The following is a 19,309-nucleotide window of genomic DNA, read 5'->3' as shown; positions in this document are numbered from 1 at the left end:
GCTTTTTAAATTGAAACTTGTCGATTGTAGCTTATGTACATTCTGTAATTCAGGTATTGAAGCTATTGAACATTTATACTGGGAGTGTTATGAGACACAACAATTATGGAATAATTAAACAGTTTCATAGCTTCAACAACAATTAATATAATTATAGTTTTGTAAGTTTTATTGGAAACAGTGACAAAAAACAAATACAACAACATAAAATTATGCAACTTTCTTATTATTCTAATGAAATTCTATATACATTCAACCAAGTATTATAATAGAACACTATCCTTTGATGCATACTTGACGTATTTGAAATAAAGGATAAAAATAGAAGAACAAATTGCGTTGAACAACGATAAACTTAAAACCCACAACAAAAATGGGAAGTACTTAAACATACAATATAACTTAATAATAAAAGACACACTTAGCCATACAAAGAAATCTTAAAATATATAAAAACATTAATAGAATATATAAGCTAATACAGGGGACATCGATCGTATAAACAACATATGATCGGGTGTGTATGCAGAGTGTGTGTGTGCGTGCGTGTGTGTGTGTGTGTGTGTGTGTGTGTGTGCGTGAGTGCGTGTGTGCGTGTGTGCGTGCGTGTGTGCGTGTGTGTGGTAGCGTGTGTGTGTGTATGTGCTAGTGTTTGTGCGTGTGCATGTGTGTGCGTGTGTGTGACCATTATTGTTTCTGAATATATGTATATTTTATCAAAATACATAAATATGTTGTTTATGTTGAGAATTTAAAAATGTACTGATATATATATATGTATATATATATGATTAAAATAAATAAAAATAAAGATATCTGCATATGCTTCCCGGCAGTTTACCTGTATTTCCCTAATATCTACATATGCTTCTTGTTAAATATCGCGAATTAATAGTATAGTCAGTAGGGAGGCGGGTCACCTTAAAGTTCGTCAAGTTCTTAAGGACATCGTCCAATAAGGAGCGTGCGCCGGTGCAAGTAAATAGCGTTGAAATGCTTCTGCATGATAGTTATAGAACGATAACTTTCATTATACGTGTTACCGTTTCGTTACGGGTGCTTATGTGTAGAAGAAAAGACAGAAAAAAACTCTCAAGCATAGTAAACTTAACAATGATATAATACTGATGAGCTTGGAACGTTACATTTGCGATGTAGTTGTCATCCGACCCTCGTAATGCCCACAATACTGTGGTACTTCTGTCGTAAAGATGTCTTATCTGTTGTAAAAACTTGTTTATCACATTTCAATCAGCTCTAATTATAATTCAATTTCACTAATGATAATGGCTCGTTGGTCTAGGGGTATGATTCTCGCTTAGGGTGCGAGAGGTCCCGGGTTCAAATCCCGGACGAGCCCAACATTTTACACAAACTTTTGTCAACAGGTTTTGACAGACCTTATTGTATTAAAAAGTGCATTCTCGGATGTTGTGGGTAGTAGAGCGACTTCGATTAACTGAAGCATTTTGTTGTTCTATGTAGAGATGTAGTGGGCAACCTGTGTCATTCTGTAGTTGTATGTAGAGATGAAGTGGACAACCTGTGTCATTCTGTTGTTATATGTAGGGATAAAGTCGATTACCTGTGTCATACTGTTGTCTCATATTAAACAAGATGGGAAAGCATAAGCATGTTTACCCTTTTTACTGCGACTAAAGCTGATGGTATATTACATGACTTTAAATTATGACTTAATTACGTCTTGTATATGTCACGTTCCCAGATATGTACGTATGTCCCCGTGATTCTACTTCAATATATCTACATTTATGCTCTCCGGGTGTATAGCTGTTGTTTTTTCAGAAATCTACATAATATTTATGTTTCCCATGTGTCTACCTGTATTTCCCTGATATCTGCATATGCTTCCCATTAGTTTAACTGTATTTCCCTGACATCTCCATATGCTTCCCGGGTGCATAGCTGAATTTCCCTGGTATCCACATATGCTTCCTTTGTGTAAAGCTTTGATGCATTGGAAAACTACTAAATTAACGATTTGTTCGTTGTTCCAGAATGAGATTAATCACTTTTGGAAACCGCAACATACATATAGCTGCATGATGAAGTTTGGAAAATAAATAGTAATCCGAGGATTCGGGTTTAAATATTGCGAATGATTTTTAGACTATCTGCGCATGCACGCAGGTAGTCATAAGACCACAAACTCCAAAGAGGTTTGCTTGTTCGGCTATTTTCGCGCTGTAATTATGTATCCCGGCGTTTTATTTTTAACAGAATATAACTATTTATAGATCGTTATATTTATCAGATTAATGAGGGTCAAGATAGCAGGCTCTGGTAGGAAGATAACATATTGATATTCACTCTGAGTTTAGCCCATGATGTTTCAGAAATGATTACCGACCGCAAGTGTCCCATCGCCTGCAGGATTTGTTATTATAACCTGGCGTGACCCTGAACCACGCTTATTTGTAATGGTGTTTTTTTTATTTGACTTTTATGAGATAAGAAACAAAAATAATTGTCTAAGTTTAAAATAGTTGTATCTCAGGTTTCGCATTGATAATGCTTCAAATACTATACATTGTAATTTACCTGCAACACAATAACAAGATACTATTCATTCTATGATTTTAGGCGTTTATATTTCTAATGAGATGTTTTCATTTTTTGCATAAAAGCTTCGTTCCGGTGTATTCTTGGCATAGTTTTAGACATTAGGCTTTCAATTTATATAAGCACACATGCCCTGATACGACAGTGAGTCATCCATACGTTTGGTGAAGCAAAGTAGTTCGGTTTAAACCTGTTTAACATCTAAAGAGTACGAAGCATTCATAACAGCACTAGTACTATTTCTACACAGGAACTTACATAAAACATTGATAACATTAAATTTATCAATAAATTTAAAAAGCACAATCATATTCTCATTCATAAAACAGACAGTTCCGATAATCTAAAAATAGATTCAACTACATTAACTGACCGGTATTCTAAACATAGTTTCTACATATATTAACTGACCACATGTTTGTCCTCACCGCGGGAAAACGACCTTCATATAACTTCTGCATTTTGAAAGGTATTATTGCTAAAGTTGCTCGTAAAAATAGAATCATTTTCCTTAAAGAATTAAAACGTGTAAGTTCATAAAACTTGTCTAACGTATGCTATCTAATCAAAACACCGAAAAACCTTTAGACGCGATTGAAAAGAGCATTTACTGTAACTTCAAATACATGGGGATACGTCGACTGAAGTGATAAGCTGTGTATTTTGAATGGAATTATTGCTGAAGTTGTCTGTAAAAAATGATTTTCCCTAAACAAAACGTGTATGTTAATAAAAGGAAATGATATATATGATGTATTGTATTTTCCTATCGTATGGTATCTAATCAAAGCAACGAAAAACCTTTAGAAACGCTTGAAATGGGGCATGCATTGTAACAATAAATATATGGGGATGAGGGATTACGACGACTGAAGTGACATTTATAAAAACAAAATGACACAAGACGCCATAAAGATATATATATGTTTGTTTCCTCGCCCAGTGTGGGCACAAGCGCTCTCGGCACATTTTTCACTTTTATATATGTGCCCTTCACCCATTCCCATAGTTCAAATAAAATTTGCAACTCTCACATATTTGCCCGCAGATAGTCTTTCAGCGCCTCGCGCTTTGATTTCAGTCAGTAGGGTAGCGGGTCACCTTACAGTTCATCATGTTGTCAAGGACAGTGTTCAATTAGGAGCGTGCGCCGGTGCAAGTAAATAGCGTTGTAATGCTTCCGCACGATACAATTATGGTCTGTTATTAACGGAAGTAAATCAACAAAAAAATCATGTCCCTCATTTCTCGTAATTAGTATAAAGTGTGAATAATATAAGTTCATGATTGGTGAAACAAAGTGACCATTATTCACTCATCACAGTTCTGAATATTGCCACCAGTTAACAGTTTGTGCGAGTTAACGAGTTCACTCAAAAAGTGTGATAATGATGTTTTCCAAGCCCTTATATAAGGGTTAAATAATTCCAAGCCAAATCAGAATCAATCTAATCGATCTAAAACAGAAACAAACAGATTAATACAACACGCTGAGAAAATTGTGATCCATCAAAATGCACGAACATGTAAGTAGTCTGATTTTTTGCTTAATTATATAATATTGGTGTATTATATGGAAGCAAGTCAAATGTTTCACCAATATATTTTCAACACATAGGGTCGATTGTTCAGAACACTATCGGCGCATTTGCTTATTAAAAAGAACTAAAATAGAACTATTATATGACTTTGTGCCACGTTTGAATTGAAAATTTACTTAAAGAAAACGATCACATGTGAAGTATATAGCAAACATATAGCTTCAAAATAGATCAATAAAATTGCAAAAGCAACTTTAAAGTAATGCCGTTGTTGCCTCGGGCCACACAGTTTTATTTGAAGCATTTCATGACGATCATTTCATTTAAACATGCCAAGCTTATTAAATAAAAATGATTAAGTATTTTTACCGCATATGTTCTATTAATATGTTCATACAATTCACCACCTGTTTTAAAATCCCCACGTACAATGTATACCTCATTTATGAATGTCCAGGGCACAACCTGAACTTTAAGAACAAAGAAGAAAATCATAAGTTTGCTGAATTTAAAAAGTGTCACTGAATATCCACCTGATTCTCCTCAGATCCTACAGTCTACAAGGGACCACACGGAGCAGCAGAGCTATGGCGGCGGCTATTCCGCACTGAACGAGTTGTTTCCCCTGAAGTCGTCAACCGTCGTGCCGGTACATCCAGCCGCCAGGACACCGGATTCAGATCTCCTACCGCTCAAACCCATGAGCGTCTCTCCAGTCCTGCCCGGAACCGGACTGTTCACTCACAATGTCACGCGTATGCTCAGTCAGACAGATGAGAAGGGACGCCGCGAGGGACAGGTCCGAAGCACAGCCACACATTCATTACCCCCGTACAGCACACCCCACTTTCAGTCTTACAGACAAACAACTTTCGAACAGAAAATGGACAAACTTGATGGTAAGCTTTTAAATTATATAGAAAAATGATTCCAAAATTTGTTAGGTGCATGCATATTCTTTTTTCTTTTGTTTCCTCACAAATTATGTACATATACAAATTATGTATCTAAATACAAGCAAGATGGTAAGCCTTTAGCTTTATTTTTATTTCAGATGACAACCTGGAAAGCAGAGAACCGTTGCCAACCGTAGATGCCGCAGTTATGGACTCTTCAATGACTTCGCAGGGATCCATCTCCCCTCACTCGTCCTCATCTTCGTCCACGTCCTCTCTCTCCGGTAGTAGACGGTCGTCGCCCGAGAGTGACACCGACGTCGCCAGAAGCCCGGAAACAGCTTTCACCAGCCCCCAACTAGGATCAAGCAGCCCGGAAAACGACCATGACATAAGCCCGGAAACGTCGCGAGAGGACAGGAAGAAGAAAAAGCTCGTGCGTACGTGCTATACAAATGAACAGATTCAGACACTACTTAAGATGTTCCACGACAATCCTTATCCCGACTCAGAACAGATGGAGGATATTGCGCAAAAGTTTGGGGTCCCTGATAATAAGATAAAGGTACGCAACCGAAAGTACAAGAATGCTTTGAAATTGTTTTATAACATATATAAAAAGTAACTTACTTATTTTAGTTTACTTTTCGATAAATATTATTAATTGAAATAAGATTTAAAAACTGTTGAATTTGACTTTTCATAGAAATTATCATGATGTGTTTCGATCTCTTTCAGATTTGGTTCCAGAATAAGCGTGCCCGTTGGAGGCGCCGCGTCAACGAATCTGTGAACAGCTACCCTACCGGCTACATGCCAATGACGCCCGCGATGTCGTCCGTCATTCCGTTCAGCTACATGACTTCCGGCCATATGATGGCCTCCTCCTCACCGCAACTTGTGACTGCCGGTTACTTTAATCCCTGGATGCAGACGAACTCCATCAGTTCAAACAATAACAGCAGCACCCAACATCCGGTGAACCCCGCCCAGTCGCAACTTTCGCCCATGTCACCATCTCTGTCGAATGAGGGATACCCATCCGTTACCAATACATCTGGCAATGTTTCTTCATTCTCGTCTGCTCCGATTCCCTACTCAATAAGGACTTCACCGCAGCAAGTGATGACGTCACAGTTTCCGTCGGTTACGATTTCACCAAATAACAATTCATACTTGTCGTCTGCTTCATTGGCATTGGCATATCCCCGACCGTCATCGCAAAAACAAATGACGTCACAAGTCAATCCGTCCTACCAGTATAACGGACGAAGTGCTTTCGGCTACAGTGGTTATACAAATCCCAGAGCAGTGAATTAAATATCAGCGATGTGGCACATTACATTTTGTAAACGTGAATTTTATTCATTTGTATTTATTTATATGTATGTTCTGTTTGTTACCTGTTGTTATAGTTGTTATTGCAATTTTAAATTATCGTTGTTAATATGACTGTCCAAGTACTGTTTAATCCACATGAACTTCAACATAGAAAGAAGTGCTATTCTGTACTTTATTATAAAATAAACAGAAAAAAAACTGTATTTGGTGTTGTATGTTTTGAAGCAGATGAAAAAACTAACAAAATGAAATGCAGTGCATGTGTATGAATCAATCAGTTAATCTCATTCTAAACTACTTGTATTTCCCAGATTTCTTCATATGCTTCCCAGGTGAATATCTGTATTTCCCTGATATCTACATATGCTTCCCGGGTGAATATCTGTATTTCCCAGATATCTTCATATGCTTCCCAGGTGAATATCTGTATTTCCCTGATATCTACATATGCTTCCCGGGTGAATAGCTGTTTTCCCTGACATCTAAATACTAAATATGCTTCCCAAAGTATGCCTGTATTTCCCAGATGACTACATATGCTTCCCAGGAGTCTATTTGTAATTTCCAGATATCTGCATACTTGACTCAATAAAAGCCTTATGGGTTAAACGATACTTGGATGATAATAATAAAAGCCAATGGAAAATCTTCTTTAAAAATAAACTGAAAGCACATGGCAACCAACTAATATTTGAATGTGAAAAGGATAAATATTTCATTGATAACGTGTCAGGACAATGTGCATTTCTGAACAATGTGCTTCAAGCATGGAGCAAAATAAAACAAGTATATGATCTGAATAAAATAAAAATAGCCCAAACAGTTATATGGAATAACAAAAACGTTCAAAATTTAGGAAACACATTTTTCTACAAACATTGGTATGAACAAGGTAATAAACATTTTCGATTATAGAACCAATATTTATTTATGTTTTTAACCAAATAGAATATCTATACGGCATAGTGAACACCGATTTTATAAGATATCAGACCCTCATTAAATATATTTCTGCATAAACGAAACTACAGTTGATTAAAGACGGAATTAATCACATAAACGCGAGAAATAATGGTAGAATCTAGGCAAAGAAATAAGATCCTATAATATCTACTTAATATTGAACAAAGCAACAATAACATCGCCAGGTTCAGAATTAAAATGGTCTGAAGCACTGGAAGAAAATGTTGAGTGGAAAAAAATACTGTAATATGATTATACACATCTACAATAGATACTACGTTACGTAGCTTTTACTACAAATTTCTTTTAAAAACAATACCAACCAACAAACTGCTTTTTAAATTGAAACTTGTCGATTGTAGCTTATGTACATTCTGTAATTCAGGTATTGAAGCTATTGAACATTTATACTGGGAGTGTTATGAGACACAACAATTATGGAATAAATTAAACAGTTTCATAGCTTCAACAACAATTAATATAATTATAGTTTTGTAAGTTTTATTGGAAACAGTGACAAAAAACAAATACAACAACATAAAATTATGCAACTTTCTTATTATTCTAATGAAATTCTATATACATTCAACCAAGTATTATAATAGAACACTATCCTTTGATGCATACTTGACGTATTTGAAATAAAGGATAAAAATAGAAGAACAAATTGCGTTGAACAACGATAAACTTAAAACCCACAACAAAAATGGGAAGTACTTAAACATACAATATAACTTAATAATAAAAGACACACTTAGCCATACAAAGAAATCTTAAAATATATAAAAACATTAATAGAATATATAAGCTAATACAGGGGACATCGATCGTATAAACAACATATGATCGGGTGTGTATGCAGAGTGTGTGTGTGCGTGCGTGTGTGTGTGTGTGTGTGTGTGTGCGTGTGTGCGTGAGTGCGTGTGTGCGTGTGTGCGTGCGTGTGTGCGTGTGTGTGGTAGCGTGTGTGTGTGTATGTGCTAGTGTTTGTGCGTGTGCATGTGTGTGCGTGTGTGTGAGCATTATTGTTTCTGAATATATTTATATTTTATCAAAATACATAAATATGTTGTTTATGTTGAGAATTTAAAAATGTACTGATATATATATATGTATATATATATGATTAAAATAAATAAAAATAAAGATATCTGCATATGCTTCCCGGCAGTTTACCTGTATTTCCCTAATATCTACATATGCTTCTTGTTAAATATCGCGAATTAATAGTATAGTCAGTAGGGAGGCGGGTCACCTTAAAGTTCGTCAAGTTCTTAAGGACATCGTCCAATAAGGAGCGTGCGCCGGTGCAAGTAAATAGCGTTGAAATGCTTCTGCATGATAGTTATAGAACGATAACTTTCATTATACGTGTTACCGTTTCGTTACGGGTGCTTATGTGTAGAAGAAAAGACAGAAAAAAACTCTCAAGCATAGTAAACTTAACAATGATATAATACTGATGAGCTTGGAACGTTACAATTGCGATGTAGTTGTCATCCGACCCTCGTAATGCCCACAATACTGTGGTACTTCTGTCGTAAAGATGTCTTATCTGTTGTAAAAACTTGTTTATCACATTTCAATCAGCTCTAATTATAATTCAATTTCACTACATGATAATGGCTCGTTGGTCTAGGGGTATGATTCTCGCTTAGGGTGCGAGAGGTCCCGGGTTCAAATCCCGGACGAGCCCAACATTTTACACAAACTTTTGTCAACAGGTTTTGACAGACCTTATTGTATTAAAAAGTGCATTCTCGGATGTTGTGGGTAGGAGAGCGACTTCGATTAACTGAAGCATTTTGTTGTTCTATGTAGAGATGTAGTGGGCAACCTGTGTCATTCTGTAGTTGTATGTAGAGATGTAGTGGGCAACCTGTGTCATTCTGTAGTTGTATGTAGAGATGAAGTGGACAACCTGTGTCATTCTATTGTTATATGTAGGGATAAAGTCGATTACCTGTGTCATACTGTTGTCTCATATTAAACAAGATGGGAAATCAAGCTAAGCATGTTTACCCTTTTTACTGCGACTAAAGCTGATGGTATAATACATGACTTTAAATTATGACTTAATTTACGTCTTGTATATATGTCACGTTCCCAGATATGTACATATGTCCCCGTGATTCTACTTCAATATATCTACATTTATGCTCTCCGGGTGTATAGCTGTTGTTTTTTCAGAAATCTACATAATATTTATGTTTCCCATGTGTCTATCTGTATTTCCCTGATATCTGCATATGCTTCCCATTGGTATAACTGTATTTCCCTGACATCTCCATATGCTTCCCGGGTGCATAGCTGAATTTCCCTGGTATCCACATATGCTTCCCATGTGTAAAGCTTTGATGCATTGGAAAACTACTAAATTAACGATTTGTTTGTTGTTCCAAAATGAGATTAATCACTTTTGGAAACCGCAACTTACATATAGCTGCATGATGAAGTTTGGAAAATAAATAGTAATCCGAGGATTCGGGTTTAAATATTGCGAATGATTTTTAGACTATCTGCGCATGCACGCATTTTCCGCTATTTCCGCGCTGTAATTATGTATCCCGGCATTTTATTTTTAGCAGAATATAACTATTTTTAGATCGTTATATTTATCAGATTAATGAGGGTCAAGATAGGAGGCTCTGGTAGGAAGATAACATATTGATATTCACTCTGAGTTTAGCCCATGATGTTTCAGAAATGATTACCGACCGCAAGTGTCCCATCGCCTGCAGGATTTGTTATTATAACCTGACGTGACCCTGAAGCACGCTTATTTGTAATGGTGTTTTTTTATTTGACTTTTATGAGATAAGAAACAAAAATAATTGTCTAAGTATAAAATAGTTGTATCTCAGGTTTCGCATTGATAATGCTTCAAATACTATACATTGTAATTTACCTGCAACACAATAACAAGATACTATTCATTCTATGATTTTAGGCGTTTATATTTCTAATGAGATGTTTTCATTTTTTGCATAAAAGCTTCGTTCCGGTGTATTCTTGGCATAGTTTTAGACATTAGGCTTTCAATTTATATAAGCACACATGCCCTGATACGACAGTGAGTCATCCATACGTTTGGTGAAGCAAAGTAGTTCGGTTTAAACCTGTTTAACATCCAAAGAGTACGAAGCATTCATAACATCACTAGTACTATTTCTACACAGGTACTTACATAAAACATCAATAACATTAAATTTATCAATAAATTTAAAAAGCACAATCATATTCTCATTCATAAAACAGACAAGTTCCGATAATCTAAAAATAGATTCAACTACATTAACTGACCGGTATTCTAAACATAGTTTCTACATACATTAACTGACCACATGTTTGTCCTCACCGCGGGAAAACGACCATCTGATAAGTTCTGCATTTTGAAAGGTATTATTGCTAAAGTTGCTCGTAAAAATAGAATCATTTTCCTTAAAGAATTAAAACGTGTAAGTTCATAAAACTTGTCTAACGTATGCTATCTAATCAAAACACCGAAAAACCTTTAGACGCGATTGAAAAGAGCATTTACTGTAACTTCAAATACATGGGGATACGTCGACTGAAGTGATAAGCTGTGTATTTTGAATGGAATTATTGCTGAATTTGTCTGTAAAAAAATGATTTTCCCTAAACAAAACGTGTATGTTAATAAAAGGAAATGATATATATATATATATATATATATATGATGTATTGTATTTTCCTATCGTATGGTATCTAATCAAAGCAACGAAAAACCTTTAGAAACGCTTGAAATGGGGCATGCATTGTAACAATAAATACATGGGGATGAGGGATTACGACGACTGAAGTGACATTTACAAAAACAAAATGACACAAGACGCCATAAAGATATAGATATGTTTGTTTCCTCGCCCAGTGTGGGCACAAGCGCTCTCGGCACATTTTTCACTTTTATATATGTGCCCTTCACCCATTCCCATAGTTCAAATACAATTTGCAACTCTCACATATTTGCCCGCAGATAGTCTTTCAGCGCCTCGCGCTTGGATTTCAGTCAGTAAGGTAGTGGGTCACCTTACAGTTCATCATGTTGTCAAGGACAGTGTTCAATTAGGAGCGTACGCCGGTGCAAGTAAATAGCGTTGTAATGCTTCCGCACGATACAATTATGGTCTGTTATTAACGGAAGTAAATCAACAAAAAATTCATGTCCCTCATTTCTCGTAATTAGTATAAAGTGTGAATAATATAAGTTCATGATTGCTGAAACAAAGTGACCATTATTCACTCATTACAGTTCTGAATATTGCCACCAGTTAACAGTTTGTGCGAGTTAACGAGTTCACTCAAAAAGTATGATAATGATGTTTTCCAAGCCCTTATATAAGGGTTAAATAATTCCAAGCCAAATCAGAATCAATCTAATCTATCTAAAACAATCAAAACATAAACAAACAGATTAATACAACACGCTGAGAAAATTGTGATCCATCAAAATGCACGAACATGTAAGTAGTCTGATTTTTTGCTTAATTATATAATATTTGTGTATTATATGGAAGCAAGTCAAATGTTTCACCAATATATTTTCAACACATAGGGTCGATTGTTCAGAACAATATCGGCGCATTTGCTTATTAAAAAGAACTAAAATAGAACTATTATATGACTATGTGCCACTTTTGAATTGAAAATTTACTTAAAGAAAACAATCACCTGTGAAGTATATAGCAAACATATAGCTTAAAAATAGATCAATAAAATTGTAAAAGCAACTTTAAAGTAATGCCGTTGTTGCCTCGGGCCATACAGTTTTATTTGAAGCATTTCGTGACGATCATTTCATTTAAACAAAGAATGCCAAGCTTATTAAATAAAAATGATTAAGTATTTTTACCGCATATGTTCTACTATGTTCATACAATTCACCACCTGTTTTAAAATCCCCACGTACAATGTATACCTCATTTATGAATGTCCAGGGCACAACCTGAACTTTAAGAACAAAGAAGAAAATCATAAGTTTGCTGAATTTAAAAAGTGTCACTGAATATCCATCTGATTCCCCTCAGATCGTACAGTCTACAAGGGACCACACGGAGCAGCAGAGGTATGGCGGCGGCTATTCCGCACTGAACGAGTTGTTTCCCCTGAAGTCGTCAACCGTCGTGCCGGTACATCCAGCCGCCAGGACACCGGATTCAGATCTCCTACCGCTCAAACCCATGAGCGTCTCTCCAGTCCTGCCCGGAACCGGACTGTTCACTCACAATGTCACGCGTATGCTCAGTCAGACAGATGAGAAGGGACCCCGCGAGGGATAGGTCCGAAGCACAGCCACACATTCATTACCCCCGTTCAGCACACCCCACTTTCAGTCTTACAGACAAACAACTTTCAAACAGAAAATGGACAAACTTGATGGTAAGCTTTTAAATTATATAGAAAAATGATTCCAAAATTTGTTAGGTGCATGCATATTCTTTTTTTCTTTTGTTTCCTCACAAATTATGTACATATACAAATCATGTATCTAAAGACAAGCACGATGGTAAGCCTTTAGCTTTATTTTTATTTCAGATGACAACCTGGAAGGCAGTGAACAGTTGCCAACCGTAGATGCCGCAGTTATGGACTCTTCAATGACTTTGCAGGGATCCATCTCCCCTCACTCGTCCTCATCTTTGTCCACGTCCTCTCTCTCCGGTAGTAGACGGTCGTCGCCCGAGAGTGACACCGACGTCGCCAGAAGCCCGGAAACAGGTTTCACCAGCCCCAAACTATAGTCAAGCAGCCCGGGAAACGACTTTAACATAAGCCCGGAAACGTCGCGAGAGATTTGGTTCCAGAATAAGCGTGCCCGTTGGAGGCGCCGCGTCAACGAATCGGTGAACAGCTACCCTACCGACTACATGCCAATGACGCCCGCGATGTCGTCCGTCAGTCCGTTCAGCTACATGACTTCTGGCCATATGATGGCCGCCTTCTCACCGCAGCATGTGGCCGGCGGCTACTTAAATCCCTGGATGCAGACGAACTCCATCAGTTCAAACAATAACAGCAGCACCCAACATCCGGTGAACCCCGCCCAGTCGCAACTTTCGCCCATGTCACCAACTCTGTCGATTCAGAGATACCCATCCATGACCATGACATCTGGCAATGGTTCTTCATTCTCGTCTGCTCCGACGCCCTACTCAATAAGGACTTCACCGCAACAAGTGATGACGTCACAGTTTCCGTCGGTTACGATTTCACCAAATAACAATTCATACTTGTCGTCTGTTTCATTGGCATTGGCATATCCCCGATCGTCATCGCAAAAACAAATGACGTAACATCTCAATCCGTCCTACCAGTATAACGGACAATGTGCTTCCGGCTACAGTGGGTATACAAATCCCAGAGCAGCATATTAAATATCTGCGATATGTAACATGACATTTTTTAAACGTGAATTATATTTATTTGTATTGTTCTTTAACCTGCCGTTCTGATTGTTACCTGTTGTTATAGTTGTTATTGCAATTTCAAATTTATCGTTGTAAATATGACTGTCCATGTTTAATCCACGTGAACTTAAACATGGATAGAAGTGCTATTATTTACATTATTATAAAATAAACAGAAAAAACTGTATTTGGTGTTGTATGTTTTGAAGAAGATGAAAAAAAAACGAACAAAATAAAATGCAGAACATATGTATAAATCAAACAGTTAATCTCATTTTAAACTGCCTGTATTTCCCAGATATCTACCTATGCTTCCCGGGTGAATAACTGTATTTCCAAATATTAAATATGCTACCCAAAGTATGCCTGTATTTCCCAGATGACGACATATGCTTCCCAGGAGTCTATTTGTAATTTCCAGATATCTGCATATGCTTCCCGGGAGTTTACCTGTATTTCCCTAATATCTACATATGCGTCTTGTTAAATAGAGCGAATGAATATTTTAGTTAGTAGGGTAGCGGGTCACCTTACACTTCGTCATGTTGTTAAGGGCAGCGTTCAATAAGGAGCGTGCACCGGTGTAAGTAAATAGCGTTGTAATGCTTCCACAAGGTAGATATAGAACGATAACGTTCATTCTACGTGTTACCGTTTCGTTACGGGAGATTATGTTTAGAATAAAAGAAGGAATACTCCCAGGCATGGTAAACTTAACAATGATATAATACTGATGAGCTTGGCACGTTACATTTGCGATGCAGTTGTCATCCGGCCGTCGTGATGCCCACAATACTTTAGTACATCTGTCGTAAAGATGTCTGATCTGTCGTAAAAACTTGTTTATCACATTTCAATCTGCTCTTATTATAACTCAGTTACGGTGCCAGATAACGGCTCGTTGGTCTAGGGGTATGATTCTCGCTTAGGGTGCGAGAGGTCCCGGGTTCAAATCCCGGACGAGCCCAACATTTTTACACAATCTTTTGTCAACAGGTTTGACATACTTTTATAAAAGAGTGCATTCGTCGGATGTTGTGGGTAGGAGAGCGACTTCGGTTAACTGACGTGTTTGAAACTCTTTGTATTTATGCCAGAGATGTTATATATATATACACTGCGCACTGTTGTCCGCCTATGACACTGTGCACTGTTGTCCACCTATGATGCTGCGCACTGTTGTCCGCCTATGACGCTGCGCACTGTTGTCCGCCTATTGACGCTGCGCACTGTTGTCCGCCTATGAAGCTGCGCACTGTTGTCCGCCTATTGACACTGCGCATTGTTGTCCGCCTATTGACACTTTGCACTGTTGTCCACCTATGACACTGCGCACTGTTGTCCGCCTATGACACTGCGCACTGTTGTCCGCCTATTGACACTGCGCACTGTTGTCCGCCTATGACACTGCGCACTGTTGTCCGCCTATGACGCTGCGCACTGTTGTCCGCCTATGAAGCTGCGCACTGTTGTCCGCCTATGACGCTGCGCACTGTTGTCCGCCTATGACGCTGTGCACTGTTGTCCGCCTATTGACACTGCGCACTGTTGTCCGCCTATGACACTGCGCACTGTTGTCCGCCTATGACGCTGCGCACTGTTGTCCGCCTATGACGCTGCGCACTGTTGTCCGCCTATGACACTGCGCACTGTTGTCCGCCTATGACGCTGCGCACTGTTGTCCGCCTATGACGAAATTTGATGAGGTCATTAGTTTCATCAAACACTTCGACAAACCTGTTTCCAAAATAATGTTTTGACAGTGCTCCGTCAGCATTTATGACGCAAATTATCACGTGGTATACAAACACTGACATAGTAAGTAGATACATTCATGTATTAAGTTTACATTTGTTCGCCCGTACGTACCTGTATGGTGACCTTATCGTTGAGTTCATCCGGGAATAGAAGGAAACAGAGAGACACGAGGGCGTCCGTCTCCGCCTCCGTCAGTTGGTTGTACAGACAGTAAATAGCTAAAATATGTACAAGAATGGTAAACTTGTCACTGTTATTTTCACTTTGTAAACAATCAATCGCTCAGCTTATACATTCAATAACTTTTTTGTTAAGGCCTCTAGAAACAAAAGTTTAAAAAAAACGAGAGACGCTTAAACGTGTGATCTTCGGGTAGGCGTATTTATATTGCGAGAATGGTGATGTAACTTACTTACAAGGTGAAAATACCTACCTGAAACACCGAAATTCCTTCAAACGCCGCCATTTGATTCTTCCTCACTTAAAATTCGGCAAACACAAATCACGTTGGACCCCCTGCTATTAATGTTTTGACCCTATCAACCGTCAAAGAAACACTTTCAAGTCCACTTTAGTTCTATTTTTGGACTTTAATACTGCGCCATAGACTGGACGTTTTACCTTTTGTTAATCCTTGACAGGGTTGTCTTCGCGCTTTTGGCCGCTCGAATTGTGATCGTAGCGACGATTAACGCAGGGGTCAGGCGTTCCAGGTCGGCACCGGCGACTCTCCGGCCATACAAGTAAACATCTCAAATGCCTGCCTGATTGGCACCGGCGACATTTCGATCATACAGATAAACATTTCAAATGAGTGCCTGTTTGGCACCGGCGACTGTCCGGCCATACAGGTAAACATCTCAAATTAGTGCCTGGTTGGCGCCGGCGACTGTCCGGCCATGTAGGTACAGGTAAACATCACAAATTAGTTCCTGTTTGGCACCGGCGACTGTCCGGCCATACAGGTGAACATCTCAAATTAGTGCCTGGTTGGCACCGGCGACTGTCCGGTCATACAGGTGAACATCTCAAATTTGCCTGGTTGGCACCGGCGACTGTCCGGCCATACAGGTAAACATCTCAAATTAGTGCCTGGTTGGCACCGGCGACTGTCCGGTCATACAGGTGAACATCTCAAATTTGCTTGGTTGGCACCGGCGACTGTCCGGTCATACAGGTGAACATCTCAAATTTGCCTGGTTGGCACCGGCGACTGTCCGGTCATACATCTCAAATGCAATATTAATGCATAAAACGTTTGGATTTAAAGATAATAATCACAATATATTGAAATTGTTCGGCGTACCAAATTGGATGGCTGCGAGATGGTAGGCGACAATCAGAAACCGTATCTTTTGAGTTATCACTCATGTTAACATTTTACACATAGTAGCTCTATCTAAAACAAATGTTTTGACTGAACATAAATGTATTGTTTGATCGTATTTTAAGAAATTCATTTATTTTAACAGTGCTAATGACTAGAGGCATCTCGGTGTCCGGATCCTACTGGTATTGACACGTTGGATGTCATTATTTTGAGTCCATAAACACGTGAATACTAGAGGAACTTGTGTATCTGTTATTAGGGTATACTCGGAAATACCTGACTAAATTGTGTGTTGAGAACAAGAAAGGCAAGCAACGGTAAAGTGTTTACAGTCAAAGATTTTCTCTGGTCAGTGAATTGGGAGATGTGGGATTGCTCTAAACACAGGAATTATGTATGGCCTTCAAAGTTTCATATAAGGTTAATTAAAATCAAAACTTGTAGTAAATATCGTAGGAGTTGTATATTTTATTATACATATCATAGCCGTAATAAATAATCCGCCTTTTTTACATAAAAACCCTTGTCAAAACCAAGGCATATTAAAACATGCAAAATAAAAATAAATCGTAACAGAGATTAATTGTACTTAAACATAATCTTCATGCTTTTAACTGTTAACTTAAAGTGAATTATTCGCTGAAAAAACAACAACACAACAACAACCAACAACGATAACAACACCTGATTTTGACAATTGAAGATCATTGTATTAATTGTGGTAAATCTTATTTTAGGGCAAGAGTGCATCTTTAATGTCAAAATAATGAGGTTAGATGGGAGATTGTATTTTCAGTTTCCTGGTTTGATATTAAAACAACAACTATGAACGCTGCACTCTCACAGATTGAGAGTTTGGACGTTTTATCAGTTTTTGTAGCAGAATCAGCTTAATTTTGTAACAATGCTCTTAGTTAAGTCGTTTACGGGTTGTCTGGTTAGTGCAGTGGTTAGAGCATTCGCTTTCACCAACGCGACTCCGGCTCGATTCCCGGCCTTGGCGCATGTGCATTTGGTTAGTGGTCACCAAGCCGGACAAGTGGGATTTCTCCGGGCACCCCGAATTCCTCCACAACACAAGATTACACTCTTGTGTTACGTTATCATATATTTCTTCACAAACGTGCCAGGAATGATTTTTTTGGTTTATCTTTTTATAATTATTAAAAAACATTTCTTGTTATAGCGTTAGAACGCGTTTAGTCGTACATATATTTTTTTCTGAACGTAAATTGCTACCTGATCTTTTGTCAGCAGTCTTGTATCACAGGTTTTCAGACATTTATGTCAAAATTGGCTCATTCCAAGCTAATCAAAAACCAAAGTTGTGGAAACGAGAGTATTAAACTGTTGGTATATCACCAATTCTTGAAATGAAACTAATTAAAGCGATCATTATCTACAGTAGTTTAATTGTCATTCTTAAAATGTTGTGAAAAAATGGAAATACTCATTTTAACTGGATGTTGAAATTAGAAAATATTTTTTAGTTAATATAAAAAGATAAACAAACAAAAAACAATCCTGGCATATCGGTAATTAACTGAAATTTTATGTTTCTGGCTATTTGTCTATGATATACTTGAATGCCACAAGTCAAAGTCTCAGTTGAAACAAATGTCTCATTTCATTCAAAATTATTAGCGTTCTTAAAAGAAATGCCAGTCCAGGTGTCCGTATAATGATATTTGCGTGCTTAAGAGCATAACGTCTGGTATAGGGACACTTTGCATTTATCATCTCTGTACACTGCTGACGTAAACTGTTTTTTTTAAGAACTCACTAGTCAAAGTATTAGGCTTTAATACAAACGAACATGAATTCGATGGAAGGTAATAGCTACCTTTTTATAGCTGCACTCTCACAGACTGAACGTTTTGACAACTTTTTTTTTATTTTTTGTCTTGGAAAGAGACAATTTTTGTGAAAATCCATGGAAACAAATTAAATAAGACTGCTGACAAAAATTAGATCTCAGATTTTTGTATTTAAGTTAAAAAATTGATGTTTTATGCATTTTTCCTAAACCGTTAGTAACGGTTTAAGCCATAAAACCATCATTTTCGATCGGAAATATGAAAATCTACGATCTGATTTTTTTGTCAGCAGTCTTATATCATTGGTTTGCAGATATTTACGCAAAAAATTGCTCTTTCCAAGACAAAAAATAAAAAAAAGTTGTGAAAATGGTATATCTGTGAGAGTGCAGCTTTAAGAGTTTAAAAACTCAAATCTAGTTTTTACTTATATTATATTTTTACTCAAACAGTATAGTGTTACATGGAATTTCTTATGTATTTAGTCAAATGAAATGTTTTGCATTTTGAATTATTGCTTCGATGAAAATGATTCTGTTCATTGATTGTACTTTTGTTTGTATATATGCTATAGATACGTAAGTACCTGAGCGCATTATTGAAATCAATGGTATATGGACATCAATGCCTATTAAATATCGCGTTGAATATC

At 37.5% G+C, this 19,309-nt stretch overlaps 3 non-coding genes across 3 annotated transcripts; all 3 read left to right on the top strand.

Moving 5' to 3' along the window:
* Positions 1-1,288: 1,288 nt before the first annotated feature.
* Trnap-agg (transfer RNA proline (anticodon AGG)) lies at positions 1,289-1,360 on the top strand. The gene has a single exon. It is a non-coding gene; the product is annotated as a tRNA-Pro (tRNA).
* A 7,588-nt stretch (positions 1,361-8,948) lies between these two features.
* On the top strand, positions 8,949-9,020 carry Trnap-agg (transfer RNA proline (anticodon AGG)). Its single transcript has one exon. It is a non-coding gene; the product is annotated as a tRNA-Pro (tRNA).
* A 5,627-nt stretch (positions 9,021-14,647) lies between these two features.
* Positions 14,648-14,719, top strand: Trnap-agg (transfer RNA proline (anticodon AGG)). The gene has a single exon. It is a non-coding gene; the product is annotated as a tRNA-Pro (tRNA).
* The last annotated feature ends 4,590 nt before the right edge of the window (positions 14,720-19,309 follow it).

This window comes from Mya arenaria, chromosome 2 (genome assembly GCF_026914265.1).
Source record: "Mya arenaria isolate MELC-2E11 chromosome 2, ASM2691426v1".
Taxonomy (NCBI): domain Eukaryota; kingdom Metazoa; phylum Mollusca; class Bivalvia; order Myida; family Myidae; genus Mya; species Mya arenaria.
Note: the sequence above shows the minus strand (reverse complement) of the source record. Positions and strands in the feature narration are given on the sequence as shown.